The 15,788-nt window shown below is 38.7% G+C and overlaps 1 protein-coding gene across 1 annotated transcript in view; it reads right to left on the reverse strand.

The window, feature by feature from the left end:
* The window catches only part of FMN1 (formin 1), a 1,985,060-nt gene that overhangs the window by 1,428,678 nt on the left and 540,594 nt on the right, over positions 1 to 15,788 (reverse strand). The gene's annotated exons all lie outside the window — the stretch shown is intronic.

Raw genomic sequence — 15,788 nt, forward strand, 5'->3', positions numbered from 1 at the left:
TGAAAGTGTGAACAGATGATCATGTAAGCTGCCTCCAAAATGGAAGCTGTAGCCAAACCTTTAAAGAAGGCCCCAGAAGACACAGCTCTAGTAGAATGTGCCTTAATTGGAGAAGGAAGATGGTTCCCATTTGCAGTGTAACAGAAATAAATGGCTTTTGAAATCCAGGAGAAAATAGTTTGCTTGGAAACAGGATGTCCCAGAGCTCTTGAGTGAGAGGAAATAAAAAAGCCTATCAGACTTACTGATGGACTTGGACTTTGTCAAGTAGTATCTGAGATGTCTGCGCACATCTCAAGTGTGAAGGATCCTTTCACTAGGGGATTGTGGAGATGGGAAGAAGGTAGGGAGATTGATGGCCTGATACAGTGAAAACTCATTCACTACCTTTGGCATGAAGGATGGGTTGGTATGTAGGGATAGTGTCCCAACGGAAGACTGTGAAAGGAGAACATGCCATGAGGGCCTGCAGTTCTTCTGGCTGAGGTATTAGCTACCAAGAGAACAGTTTTCCATGTGCAATGTTGCAGAGATGATGTCTTAGCTGGCTCAAAAGGAGCTAAGGTTAGCTTTTCCAACACAAACTTGAGATCCTATGGGAGAGGAATTGGTTTCCTTGGTTGTATGATGTGTAGTTGTATGATGTGTAGAACTCCTTTCATGAACAACTTGCCTTCCAACCGGGATGCTAAAAGAGGAGTCAAAGGCAAACATGCTGAGATGGCAGATAAATGTGCCTTGACGGAAGAATATGATAAGCCACTTTTCATCAGTTCACACAGGTAAGACAGGACCACTGGCAGCTCCACAGACAGTGATTGTAAATTGTTTTTTAGACACCAGACAGAAAACCTCTTCCATTTGCATAGGAAGGATTTTCTGGTAGTGGGTTTTCTGGCCTCCTGCAGAACCTGTAGCATATCCTCAGTGTAAAGGTGTCTAAAGGGAATCAAAGCCATATCACCCAGAGAGTTAGGGTTTAGGGTGGATATTTAAGGGTGTATTAAGAGTTCCCTTGTACTGTGTACATAGGTCCATCCTGAGGGGTAACTTGTGGTGATTGCCCTTGGCTAGGTGATAAAGAAGGTGGTCACTTATAAGATTTTTGGTCGTCCTTTCTGAATTTTCAGCAGTATTTTCTGAATCAGATGGGAGGGGGGAATGCATATACAAACATCGCCTTCCTGGGAAAGGGAAGAGCATCCACCTTCCATTTCCCAGGGGAGTGAATCCTGTTACACTATTTGGGCAGCTGTCTGTTCATGGGGGAGGCAAACAAATCTACCTGTGGAGTACCCCATCAATGGACTAGGTCCAGGAACACATCCCAATTTAATGTTTAACCTCCATTCATGGGATTGAGTCATGGACCTGCTTAGTGAATCTGCCATCACATTCTGAATTGATGAGATGTTAACAGCTTGCAGAGAAATGTGACTCTTGAGCAATCTCCCAAGCATACAGAGACAATCTGTAAAGGATGTAGGACTTTGTCCCGCCCTCCTTGTTGATGTAGCAGAGGACTGTGGTATTGTCTGTGAACCATCTCCACTCCTGGTAGGATTCTGGGCTTGAACATTTTTAGAGCAAAGATCAAAGGCCTAATTTCTTTGATGCTGATATGCTCCTTCGACATGGGGGGGGGGGCATCTCTCACCCTCCAATTCCCTAAGGTGGCACCCCAGACTGTGTCTGATGTATCTGTGTACAGATCCTGATCGGGGAGAAGAGGCTGGAGGGGAAGGCCTGGATTTTTTGTAACCTGTGAAATCCACCACTTTAGTTCTTTTGTTAAGCATGACAAGAGTGGAATCACAAACTCCAGAGGGTGAAGGTGTTGTTTCCAGGCTGTCCTCAGGAATCACTGAAATTTCCTCATGTGTAGCCCTGCCAGGGGTACCATGGGTGTAGTGGAAGCCATGAATCCCAGGAGTTGTAGGAACTCTCTGGCAGACATAGATTGTAATGGAATTAGTTCCTGAAAGTAAAGTGGTAAGAGCAGGATTTTTTCGGAAGGTAGGCAGGCCATCATTTGGAGGATGAGAATTCTGCAGCCCAGGAAGACATGGTCCTGGGAAGGGGTCAGTGTAGCTTTCTGAAAGTTTACAGTAAACCTGAGACCCAGCATAAGGGACATGGTGTAGTCCATGTGCTCCTGTAACAATTTTGAGGATGAAGCCTGAATGAGAAGGTCATCCAGGTAAGTGAATATTTGAATACCCTGCATTCTGCAGAAGGCTATGACTGGGGCCAAACATTTTGTGAATACTATGGACTGCAGAAAGACTAAATGACAAAGCACAGAACTGAAAGTGTGAAGAATCCAGAGAGAACCGTAGGAATTTCCTGAATGGATGAATAACAATGTGAAGACAGGCATTTTTTATGTCCAATGACACCATGTATACCTGAGGGAGAACCAGAGAAAGTTGTGTAGGGAGAGTCAGCATGAGAAAGAAAGGGACCTTGAGAAAGGTGTTTAGGTAAGACAAACCTAAGATAGGCCTCCAGGGGCCTTCTTTCCTGGGGACTAGAAACATCCTGGAGTAGAGCCTTTTTCCACTGAGATTAGAGGCATGTCTTGAATGGTACCCTGGGATAGCAAGGAATTCAGGATAGAGGAAAGAAAGCCATTTGGTCCTGAGGGGTTTATGAAATACCTCTGAAGGTTGGCTTGGATTTCCACACTATGAAATATCCTTGTTTGATAATGGAGAGGACCAAGAGTCTTGAGTTATCTGCTTCCAAGCTGGAAGAGACAGGAATAGGTGAACAGAGAGAGGGGTAGAGGGGTTTAGGGCCTGGTAGTCATAGCCTACCAGGCTTTGCCTGAAAGGGCTGCTTTTGAGAATGCATGGAGGGGGAGGATCTAGTGGGTGTTTGCATCCTAGTATCCTTTTTACCCATTGGGAGTGTGATACTTAGAGGCCTTTCTTACAAAGGTAGTCCTAAACTGAATAATTCCTCTGAAAGCAGGGAACAGCATAAATCAAAGTGTGCCTAAGGTCTTGTAACTCTTTACCTTTTTCCTGAAGGGCTTTAAAGAGCTCTGCAGCTGCACAGGCAAATAAGGCCTTGTTGTCTAAAGGTCCATCCATGAGCTTGGCTTTAATATCATCTGGCAACGGCTGCAACCTAAGCCATGAATACCTCCTTAAGACAGACCCTGTTGCTGCTACTCTGGCTTAGGCCTCCACAGCAACATAACTACATTTTATGGGATGCCTAGTAACCTGGCTGCAGGATTGAAGAATGCTAGATATTTTGGCCTTGTTAGGGGTATCTAGTAGTTCTGAAATGAATTTCATAGCATCTGCCATAAGAGCCAGGGAATATTTAGCCACACGGGTTTGGTAATTCATGGCTCTGAAAGCCAGAATGGCAGACATATAAACTTTTTTGCCCAACCTCTCCATAATTTTACACTCCTTATTATAGGGAAGCAAGGAGGTGGAGGGTAACAACTTAGAAGTCTTATCTGCAGCTACAGAAATGGTAAAGGGGTCAGCTGATGGAGCCTTAAAAAAGGAACTTAGCATCCTCAGGCACTGTGTAGAATTTATCAGGGCATTTAGGGGCTGGAGGTTGGGAATCTGGGGACTTGGAAGCAGCAGAAAATGTGCCCAAAAAAGCAGGCAGAACCAGGGAACTGACAGAGAGGTTAGCGGACTCCATTTGCAAGAGGTTATATTATCTCTTCTGGGTCTCAGAGACCTGACAGCAGTCCCAGTTAAAAAATCCTTCATCTGCACAATGGTCTCCCCGAATGTAATGTCCTCCCCAGGAGAATCTGTGCCATTAGACTCCTCCTCTGGGGAAGTATACCCCAGAGGAGCAGCAATATGTGAGGAGTAAGTTAAAGACTCATCTCCAGAAGAGTCTTACTCAGAGGAAACTTCTTCCTCAGGCCTTTTCCCAGGAATGGAGAGGGGTAGGGCCTGTACAAGAGTTGATGGTTGGTATAAGGCCATAAAGGCATTAAACTGGCCTTGAGTAAAGGCCTGCCAGTCAGGTGTTTGGTCAGAAGGCATAGCCTGCTGGCCAGAATAAATGTTTTTTTTTTTTTTGCTTTTTCTTCTTAGGGGCCACACACTGTGAAGAGTGGGAGGGGCCAGACATCGGACAACATTCCATGACATCCGAAAGAACGTCTTCTTGAACCCCTATCTGAGTAAACTCACATGGGCCCTCTGAAATAATAAGCCATAGTACACCCCCTGTGACCGGTTCAGATGCCTGAAAGCCCCTCTGGGATGTGCTAACAGACTCCTTGCCAGCTTCAATCAAAGTACACATCAAAGGAGATTCTGTAGTTTCTGATGCAGCCTCTAGGCCTTCATCAGCTTTAGGAGGAATGTCCGGAACAGAGGAAGCAGCCACAGGGTCAGGCTGAGGCTTCTTGGCCTTCTTGGGTTGCAGCTCTTCCAAAGGTCCTGGGGTCGGGTCCATATCCCATGCTAGGCGCTTAAGTTGTTGGTTTTCTAAGTACAGCCTAAAGGAAGAGAGATGTTTCCTAAGGTTTTTAGGGATGAAGGCCTTGCAAATATCACAAGTATTATGGAATCTGCCTTCCACACTGACATTTGACCTTCCTATCTGACATTAACTCACAAGAAACACAGCAGTAATTTAGATAACAAAAAAAAACTATGGGGTACTTATCTAAAGCACTAGTGAAGCACAAAAGTGGCTTTCCAAAGCGAGTGATAACCGGAACTGGCAGTCAAGCAGGTGTCAGAAAAGTTCTGATGTAGGTGAACGCTGACATCCGCATTATACCAGACGTCCATTTATGGCCGACATATCCTTTGTGATGTGAGCTGTTTCACGTACTTTCACAGCAGCATTTTGACTTTGGTATAACCGCCGGAAGTATGAGACAACCAGAGGAGGACTCCAATATGATATAGATACTGCAGCATATGAATAGAAGGACATCCCTATATACATGTATGTGTCTGTGTGTATATATATTTGAGCAATATATATTCGATATATCTATATCTACATACACACACATATATGTATGTGGGTGTGTGTATATAGGGAATCCAGTAATGCCATTTAGTCATATTACAGCCCTGTCCTATCATAAGAAATGAGACAATATCTCTTCCCATTTTCTTTTATAAAATTAGACAATTGTCTCCAAATGCCCATTACTACTAGAAGGAATATTCCCTAAAACAAGCTGAGGCCCAACTTCAAATATTTAATTCCCAGACATTTCTTCCCCACCCCATCTTTCCTCTTGTCTGATTGCTCAACATGGACTTTTCCAAATAAACACAGACAGAATATAATATCCATGGACAGCTAGCAAGTATTGAAAATGATCAGTTTCTTATGCAAAGCACTTATTTTTGGTTAGAAAACGTAAGCCTGGGTCACCTTGTATCTCATTTACAAATAAGAAAGACCTGCTTGTAACTATCCTGGATACAGAAAGCATAACCAGCAAAATTAACTATGTTGGAAACTTTGACTACCTGCCAAAACCCAGATATCACAGGACTGAAACTTGATGACTTCATTTCTTATGATACTGACAAGATACCCAAATCCCAGACAAAAATCAAATGATATCATTTTCCTGCTCTTATTCAGACAAAACTTGCAAAATAACTGCATTACTGCCAGACAATATGGACTGCAATGAAAACCGTCTGGTCTAATCACAATTGGTCAGAAGACATCTTAAAATCTGAATACCTTTACTGCATTAACACCCCCCAATGCTGCTGGGAAAGTTGCATATATTTTACGCGTCTTAATCATAGTGCCATAATAAGTGACCTTAACAGCCACGGAGCTCATCATTCTCAGAAAACAAGAGATGACAAAGTAGTGCATGATTACATTCTTCACAAGTCATCTACAGTGAAAATGTTCACAGAAAAACATGCACTCCTAGAGTGGGTCCCTGTAAATATTCATCCGGGATCTCCAGTCCTCATAATGGACTTTCCCCAATAAATGAACATCGCATTTCTTGCTACTTAAAATTCACAAGCATAGAAAAACAGTTACTTACAGAATATTTAAATTTATTTATTTTACATTTGTTAACTGGGAAATTCCGACTGGACCAGGTCCATTTTCAGTGGAGGCCTGGGGAGAAAACCTCCGGCATCAAGTTATACAAATACAGTACATCCAGCATAGTACACAAAACAGGGTACATCATGTATGCTGAGCATAGTAATATAACAAGAAATTAATAAATCACTCCAGGTAAAAGAAGACATAGAACATAGGTAAAAGACCATGTCAGTTACAGTACATCCAGCATACTACACAAAACAGGTGTCATCATGTATGCTGAGCTTAGTAATATAACAATTAATAAAATACTCCAGGTAAAAGAAGATATAGAACATAGGTAAAAAAACAATGTCAGTTATACATTGCTAAGAGCAGAAAATATATCAAGTAAGATTCTACAGTTAAAAGTACCCTATAAGACGACTAAGCCTACAGGGGGATCAGAGATCCAGCATGTGATCAGAGAGGAGTTTGGGGAGTTAATAGCAGTGTGGGTAGGATTATGTGATACAAGGGCATAACCAGGTACTAAGAAGATGAGATTTGAGGGAGTTTTTGAATATGGATGTGGAGGGGGCAGTGGACACTGATACGGGAAGAGAGTAACTACTCTTATATAAAGCTATCATTTTCTTTGTTGTTGCTTATTTGTAAATTGTGTAAACCCACTACATACAACTGCCTTTTTCCAAGTACAAACTAGGAGTAATGTGCGATTAAGGGGCTTGGTCAGCATAACAAAGCATACAAATGGAGGCTGATGGAATCAAACCAAGACTATATGAAAAAAAAAAAAAAAACTAACAAGCAGATCACAGCTTTAATCTTTTGCCCTGTTATATCGACAGCTATTGTGATACTACCTTACCGAACCTCCTCAATGTCTGGCTACCCCTGCAAAACAAATATTATCCTAAGGTAAACTGAAGATGGAACTATAGCACAACCAGATCACTCCACTCCCTCATCCAAACTCTGAGAAAAGCACTGACCACTTAATACTACTTCTCAACAAGTTAGGGCACACACAAAAGTATTAACACAATTTCACTACTTGTCTTTGAATTTTACAAACCAAAGGCTTCCTTTTATAAAATCAAGGCAGGTGCAGCTACTAGTTAGTCCAAAATATTTCTGATAAAAAAAATAAATAAAAAAATAAAATAAAATAAACATGCCAATTGTTGTTTGTCTTTCGGCTTTTCCCGGTAAGGGGTCGCCACAGCGGAACTCCGGTCCGCTAATGATTGGCAGTAGATTTTTACGAAATGCCAAGGTGCCAGCTCGATGCCCAACCTTCAATGAAGGCACGCCCATTTACGCACGCATGTCTTTCGAACGCTACCCAACAGCGGAGAGGGCATGCAGACTCCACACAGAAGGCTCTCCCAAGCCCAGCCGAGAATCGAATGGGAGAACCTCTTGCTGTGAGGCAACAACGCTACCGCCATACCACCGCGGCACACAAAATAAACATGCCAGTAAACAAGTGAAATCAAGTTTTAATGCTATAAGATACTTTGACACAACTGCCGTTTGTTGATATTTATTAAGGGGTGGATATGAATAGTGGTATCCAAACCTAATCTTGATGCACTGTCTCTGGCTTCTCTAGTTTTCACTGTGTAACATTATGACAGAGGAATAACTGTCTACTGGAAAGTCTTAACTATGCAAAATCAGAGTTAGGTGGCATTTACTGAAAGTTCATCACAGCCTATGAATCCTTGGATGCAATTCCAGTTAAGTGTGTTGCTGGTTCGTCACTGGCTCCTTCCCTTACATAATCAATGCACTGTAACCTCTTTAGGCAAATCAGATTCCTAGCATATGGCTGAATCCTTCAGCTCAATTTCTCTTCCATTAATTAACCCTTTCAGAAACATTTGAAGAATCAATGAATTACTCAGCTGAACCCCTAGAGAATTATGAACTTCCTCAGTTGATATCAGGATTGTATTTTGTAAGGTCCACAACAGTACCATCCCCAAAACTATGCCTATCTCATTCAATACAAAAGTAAGAAGATGAAAGTGAAGCTAGTTAGAGGAGTCTTTACTGACCTGACGAAGGTTTTCAACCCTCTAGCACCAAAGACTTTAATCCAAACTGCACTGCAGGAATTTGGTGCCTGTTCACATGAATTAACTTTAAAAGCATTCATGTTAACAGCTCAGTCTTATGCTCCGTACATGTAATAAGGATGCCTCCTGAGGATCTTCTTCCCTTTGGCATGCTCATTAAACCTCTCTGACTGCCTAGCATTCGGCTGTTTACTGATGTCCTGGCTCTCAGACTATTATCATTCATTCTGAACTCTCCAACTGCAAAATATATTTTAAAGTGGCTCAACCAACCTGGCTCAAACTTTATCTGCAAGATCCTGCATTTTGAATCCCATGGCAGTCTTTGAGGAGAAAAACTAAGGCTCTCTGTTAAAATATTGGCATTGGTATCATGGAGTACCAACACAATAAAAAACTTCTTTTTTGCAGGGGTCCCCCTGCACCCCTGAAGCTATACATAGCACATTATTCAGAGAAATGGCAAACTAAGACTTACAATTCACATGACTGTTTTTTGGCTATTCAGTCTCATATTCCATGACGTGCTCATGCAGGTCCACACATTCCAAACACTAACACTTTATGAAGGGATGACAGTACACCGTGGCTTACCTTGACTTTAAGGCTTGTGACACTGCTCCACACAACAGAATTAAGATAAAATAAATAAATTCATACATGGGAATCCATACATAATTCAAAAGGGAAAACACTAGTTAAAAAATAAGACAAAAATCAGATTTAGCAGTTACTTATGTATCCCAATGGGAGCTAACATACATGTTCCACGGGGTAATGTATTTGGACCACTTCACAGATATAAAGAGGCAAATGGTTCTGAACAACCAGCTATTGTTCATATCTGCAAAATGATCAATGATTACTTCAATAAAAAAAATGTTGATGCTCCATATTTTGTTCTAAAAATATGTACATAGATATCTGGAGAAGTAGAAATGACTTCCCTTTCTATGTTAGTTAATGAAACATCATGAGAATTACTGAGAAGGGTAAATTAATAAATGATCGGGCCATTAAGAATGATACCTTCATTAAAGATATATGGATAAAAGTAAACAGAAATTAAAACTTTGTTTAGTGTGCATCTGTCAAAGTCAGAAAAACATAGTCTGTAACAAATTTTATTTTCAAGTGCATATCAAACTACTCCAGGGAGATCATTGCAGACTTTACACTTCATTAATATGACTCATTAATGAAACCAATAATATGCTTGCAGCCTTTAAACGGGCTACCTGAAACACAAAACTGTAGTATTTCTTAATAGAAAAATCATTGCATTAGAAAATAAATTTAGAAAAGTTTCATGAATTGTCTTTTTGTTTCTTAAAGGCTAATTAGAGTTGATGTCGTGTCTGATTCAGTTCTATTTGAAAGACTGTGCCTGGAGCACACTGCTGGTGAAGCTAACATTGGCTTGTTCAGCAATGCTAAAAATAAACGGTAATAAGTGAAAAAGTGCAGTTGTGTAGTGAATTTAGCATAACACTAAATGTTTAAATGATCATTGTTGCAGTAGCCAAAGCTATATGGGTTATATCTTGTCAAGGATAGAACAGCCAGCCAGCATCCAAAGGATGCTAAACCAGGGGTGAATTTGTGGATATACATCCACTCATTTGGATTACATTTAGAGTAAGTGAAGTATTTTGCTTTATGTGGAGTGGACGACGATTCCATACAAGTGTCACTCACTGTGATACATATGTATCTCTCCAACATGTTACATTTATGTTGCAAAAGAGAATAAGATCTTTTGAGCAGGTGTTTTTCCACTAGGAACAAAGCAGTAGCAATAATGGAGTGCTTCTCCCTGAGCCTCTGCTGAAAGTGGGCTCTGTCTCAGTTGGACTTTCCAGGTAAACAAATGTTAAATAAATAAATAAATAATATCAAGATGGCTCCTAAAAAGCAATTTCAGGCTTTTCAGTGATTCATACTCTGTAAGAAGGCTAGAGAAATAATGTCCCCCTGCTCCTACTCTCACCAAGAAGAAAACAGAAGTATTAATCTCAAGCTGATTCCTGGGAAGCAGATCCTAGCCTGTCCACTGACTAACATCTGGGATTTAATTATCAGATCTTAAAAGTAAGATGGAACAAATTGATTAATACTCTTACTATTTCAGTAAGCACTAAGCAAATGGGATGATGTGAAACAGATGTTTACTCAAGCTTTGAGAGTCTCAGGGGAGGGTCTTCCCAATTTGACCTTTCAGTGACTAAAAGAATGTGCAGATGAGATGAGAGAGGAAGGAGATTTCAAAGTCAAATTTACAGTAGGGATGGACAGCTCAAAAGCCACCAAACAGTCACATACCGACAGTAGTCTCAAAGCACTGTGGCTAAATAAGAATGTAACAAAATACCTTAAATAAGAAATCCTGCTTCTCCCATCCTCCTGCTAATTACCTAGATTTTATTCCCGTTCAGTCAGAGAATGGAAAAGGAACTTCTTTTGACTCCAGCCAAGAACTTTCAAAACTCCAAAACAATATAATAAGAGCAAAATACATACATAGCTACATAAAAATAATAAAAATATCCACACCTTAAATAATGAAATAGAAGGCAAAATCCAATGCAAAACATGTGGAACAATGTGGGAAGCATTACAGTTCGGCACATAAATTAGCCAAATAGCCATCTCCTCTCTCTCTAAATATATATATATATATATATACATATACATATACACACACACACACACACATACACACACATGGTTCCCCTTCAAACCATCTAAAACCCATAACATCAAAACCATAACATCTAAAACCCACATCATCGAATTTCATAACATCTAAAATATGTATCAACATCGAACACTACAAATCACATGAAAATAACATCCCCTCCCCATATATGACACCAAACTAACAAACAATTTTTACTATGTTTCTGCAGGAGGTCAAGCACACCTGCACCCCCCATGTGAGGGGCTCTGCCCCCCACACCCCTGTAAATTAAATATAAACACTCCAAGATCACACTACAGTAGGAAAAAGTTAATTTCCTAACCCCACTGTATCACGATCACCATAAAGAATGTACACATAATGTCTATATCACTTACCTGTATGGCCTAAAAAAAACATAGAGCGGTAAAATAAACACTATATAAATAGTATAAATTCCTACACTATATAAATAACTATAGAAATAAAAACTACAACATCTCATAGTGATACCACAAGATTAACAGATTAAACAATAACATTTACACATTTGATGATACAATATTGCATATTATACATTTTAGAGGTTATGGGTTTTAGATGTTTTGGAGGGGAACCATATATATATATATATATATATATCTATATATATATATATATATATATATATATATATATATATATATATATATATATGTATATATATATATATGTATATATGTATATATATATGTATATATATATATATATATATGTATATATGTATATATATATATATATATATATATATATATATATATATATATATATATGGTAGGAAGTGGGATGGTGAGGTAGATGTATTGCTTAGAGTCTGAAAAGCAACATTATTCATCACTACAACCACTAATAAATCCAAAACACTGGAGCAACAGAGGAAAACACCAACCAAAGTTAGCGTAAAACTTCTTTACCCAATGCTTTCGTCTCAAGGACTTCTTCATCCACACTTTTTATACAAAAACAATGTCCCTCCCAAAATCCCAATTAAATACTAAATCAATTAATTAATCAAACAACCACTAATAAAATGAGCACATTGACTGATACAAACATCAAAAAGATGAGCATGTTGTATAGTTTTGAGAGTAGTGTGCCTTTCTGATGCCTAATTTCAGACCCACAATTGTCATCACTGGCACAGTTGCGAGCCAAAAGCTGGATCTAGTGCATTTCTTTCTGCAGAGTTGAGACTTAAAATAACCTTGCATTTAGAGAGTTACATATTTTAAGAAGGGATTTAGAGCCTATTGTCGAGAAATACCTGTGCATATCGGATATATGCCAAGATGACGTGCTGCTTGAACATGAGTAAAGGTCAACAGAAATGGACATTTTTAGTTCTATGTGTCTTTGCTAATCCTTTCCAGCACAGAACCCTCCTCATACCTTCAGTTATTCATATATGATTGTATATCTCCAGGAGTGAACTATTCATTCCTCCAGCTAATTGTGAATTGATGTAAACACTTTGTCATAATTAATTAGAGTTCAGTAAAGGGTACACCCCGGCCATTTCTTAACTTTTCTGATTCACCAAAACAACCACATGAAGGCTAACTTTCTAATTATACAATAGAGTTGTTAAAGTTGGTTAAAACTTTTGTTTCAAAGTTACCATATGATGTGCAATCACTGTCCCATAACAGGAGGTAGGCCCCTAAGATAACTGAGATTGCTTGTTCAAAAAGAAAGTAGAATGTTTGAATTTAATTTTTAAAAAAATGTATAGCTGTTCTGGATTTCATTAGTTCAGATTTACATTTCAATATGCTATCGACCAATGTACGCTACCAAGGTATAGTACAAGGCATTTAACTGCTCTTTTTGAATGAATCAGTCAGTCATATGAAGCTTTTTAGACTTCACTGTTTACTCTGATAGGTTTTGTCCTAGTGCCTCATTCTTATGGAGATGAGCTACGCCCCTAGTGCCTCATTCTTATGGAGATGAGCTACGCCCTACTTTAAGTAACTCAGAATCACACAAGTCCCTAAACTATGCACTGAGAATTCATACAGCCTACTTTATTAGTTCCCTCCACTCCTTCCATAGGATATTATTTTACAAGACTTCTGTAAAATGCTAACATCTTCTCTCAATTTTACTAACAGTTTCACTCTCATTTCCATTTTCAAGATCCGATTTACAAAATAATTTGCAGAAAAACAACAAATAAGATACCTGCAGCATTCTTGATGACCATAAATCAGCTAAAGATGAAATGCATTCATACTTTCTTAGTAATGCTGAGTCTTTATTTACTAAATTCACTCCATTTTCATTTTCCTTTGACCTTGCTATAATCACCATAGCATAGAAATTAGTTATGGTATGTCCATTGTTGAATGTTCCACATCTTTGTGTTCTAATCTGATTTCAGCCATGCAAGAAAATTGTACAAAACTTGAGAAGGACTCTCAAATCGTGAACTTCATCCACAAGCTCAGTGTCTAACTCTTCTGCATACTTTGCCACAATATATTACAGCACATTAACTGCCTTATATTAGTGCATTAACTCCATATTCCAATCTACTAATAAAGATCTTTCAGGGAAGGTTCTTGTAAATGTTAAAGAAGCAATTGAAATTATTAATAAATTATACATTCATAGATCATGCCACTTTAAGAATTAGTGAAGATTTGTTCAGTTAATTTACTGATTGCTTAAACAGATTAGGTAAAGTAACACGGGGTAATATGTTTTAAATCAACAGCACTAGCAGCTAGGGTTCAGTACTTGACCTTCTGTCTTCACAAAATGATCAGCACATTTTGTATTTATTTATTAAATGCATTTATTATGCTTTTTTATTGGGGTTGTACACTGATCACAGTGAACCAGTTTTAGGCACAGCCCACGTGAATTACATTATAATTAAACAGATGGATGAAAACAATAATAGAACAGTAAAAGAGTCAGAAAACACAACAGTTCCAAAGAATTAATAGATAACATTAATCATATTACTTACAATAATACCTTAGTGGTATGAACATTTGAGGAATGTGTAACGTAGGGAAAGGGAGGAGTACTGGTTAAGTAGTTAGGTGATATGTCCAGAAAGTGGAAACACTGATCAGCTGTGGGGAAAGACTTTCTCATAGATCAGAAATTCCTTAAAACTACTGCTATAGAAATAAAGGATTGCCATGATGATGTTCTCCATTGGATTAATTGTGATAGTAATGGTCTGAGTGTCAATGTACACACAAACTATGCATGCGGGAAAAGGCTAGCCAAATCAATTTATTAATCAATGTATTATCTATTTATAATATTCCTAGACCATCTAGTATTTGCAGTCTCTTCCGTTAAATACAGTGTATATCATTTGATCCACCAGTGCTTAACAACTTGTTGAAAACATTTTACAGAAGTAATTCAACTGATTAAAACTACTCTAAACACTATCAAAACTAACACAAAATTCCCATTTCCTTCAAAACATATGATCTTTCCATTAAGATATATTGTATTTGATTATGCATTACTATCAAAAAATGATTAATTGCAAAATTTGAATTAATAGGATGGCATGGATTCTTCAGAAATACTTTTTTAAATGACCAGTGCACTACCTGACATATAGTAATTTATTTACTCTACATCTGTATCTAAATACACATCTATACTTATCTTAAGTATGTTTACTTAAAATTTTCTTCAGACTTACAATTATCCTAGAGTTGGAATCATATGACTCTTTAGGATGTTTTAATGGTTAATGTTTTTTGCACTGTAGACTAACACTGACAGGAATATTTACAATGCAACCATGGTCTGCATGCTTTTATTTGCTGTGATATGTAAACCTGCACTGGGAATAAATTCTGATGTCGTTTCTTGCTTTACCTGCTTCTGATGCTGTCGCATCCCCTTACGAATGGAGAAATAGTGTGCAAGCAGTTTGCTTTATCATGGAATTATTTATTTTTCTCCCCTATCCTGACTATTCCTTGCTGCTTTACTGCCTTTTAAACTAAAAAGTCACCCAAGGACTGGTGTGCAGCGACTTAAGGACTGATGCAAATTCCTCTGAAACACATCATATGTCTCCTACTGCTCAACCTTCTGTGTGTTTAAGTTTGTCCTCCTAAGTTCTTAATTAGGCTGTGGCTAGTACTGTCTCAGTTGTCTCACCCCCCTTTACTGTTATATCACCTAACTTTCTATTTAAACTTCTCATACCTTGTTGCTGCAGCTCCCCTGCACTCAAACAATTTTAGACCCAGTGCTTAGAATTCTATGTCATTACTTTGTCTATATACTATTTGTTCTCAAGGTCTCCCTTTATTTCTATACTCCCATTATAATCACCCCTTGGCTATCTCCTCTAACTTTAGTGGCACTTACCTTGGAAAGTCTTGGCTTTTTGGACTCGCTGATTGTTTTTCTTTTTTAGTAATCTTTTGCTAATCACTCTGCCTGTTCTGTTTGCTCTTGTTATGCTGGGGCTCACATCACTCCCTTACCCTACTCTCTTTCCCACCCACCCTGAATACTCTAAATTTATAGCTAATTGTTTCTCCTCCCACCTTTACCACATCCCTTCCTCCCATCCTCATCCAATTACATTAGCTATTTTCCCTCCCATTCCTTAGTCTCCAGTCATCACTTCCTATATTTTCTTTTCCCTCCTCCAACTTAAATCACTGCATCACTTTCTTCCTTTCCTCCTCTATTTCAATCCACACCTCATATATACTCCCTATCTTTTCTAAACTTTACACTCAACACTGTCATACTCCTCCTTAAGCTGCCCACCCCTTTAGTCAAATTACATCACTCTCTTTCTACATCCTCTTCTACCCCAAGCCCTCCACTTTTTTCAATAACGTAAGGGGATTCCGTTTTGACACTCTTACTTTCCAACTACTTCCACTTTCATCTCTCTTCCATAATCTGTCCTGTTACCCTATCTCCTTACTTTATCT

Source organism: Protopterus annectens, chromosome 6.part0 (assembly GCF_019279795.1).
Source record: "Protopterus annectens isolate FY-2018-M chromosome 6.part0, PAN1.0, whole genome shotgun sequence".
Lineage (NCBI taxonomy): Eukaryota > Metazoa > Chordata > Ceratodontiformes > Protopteridae > Protopterus > Protopterus annectens.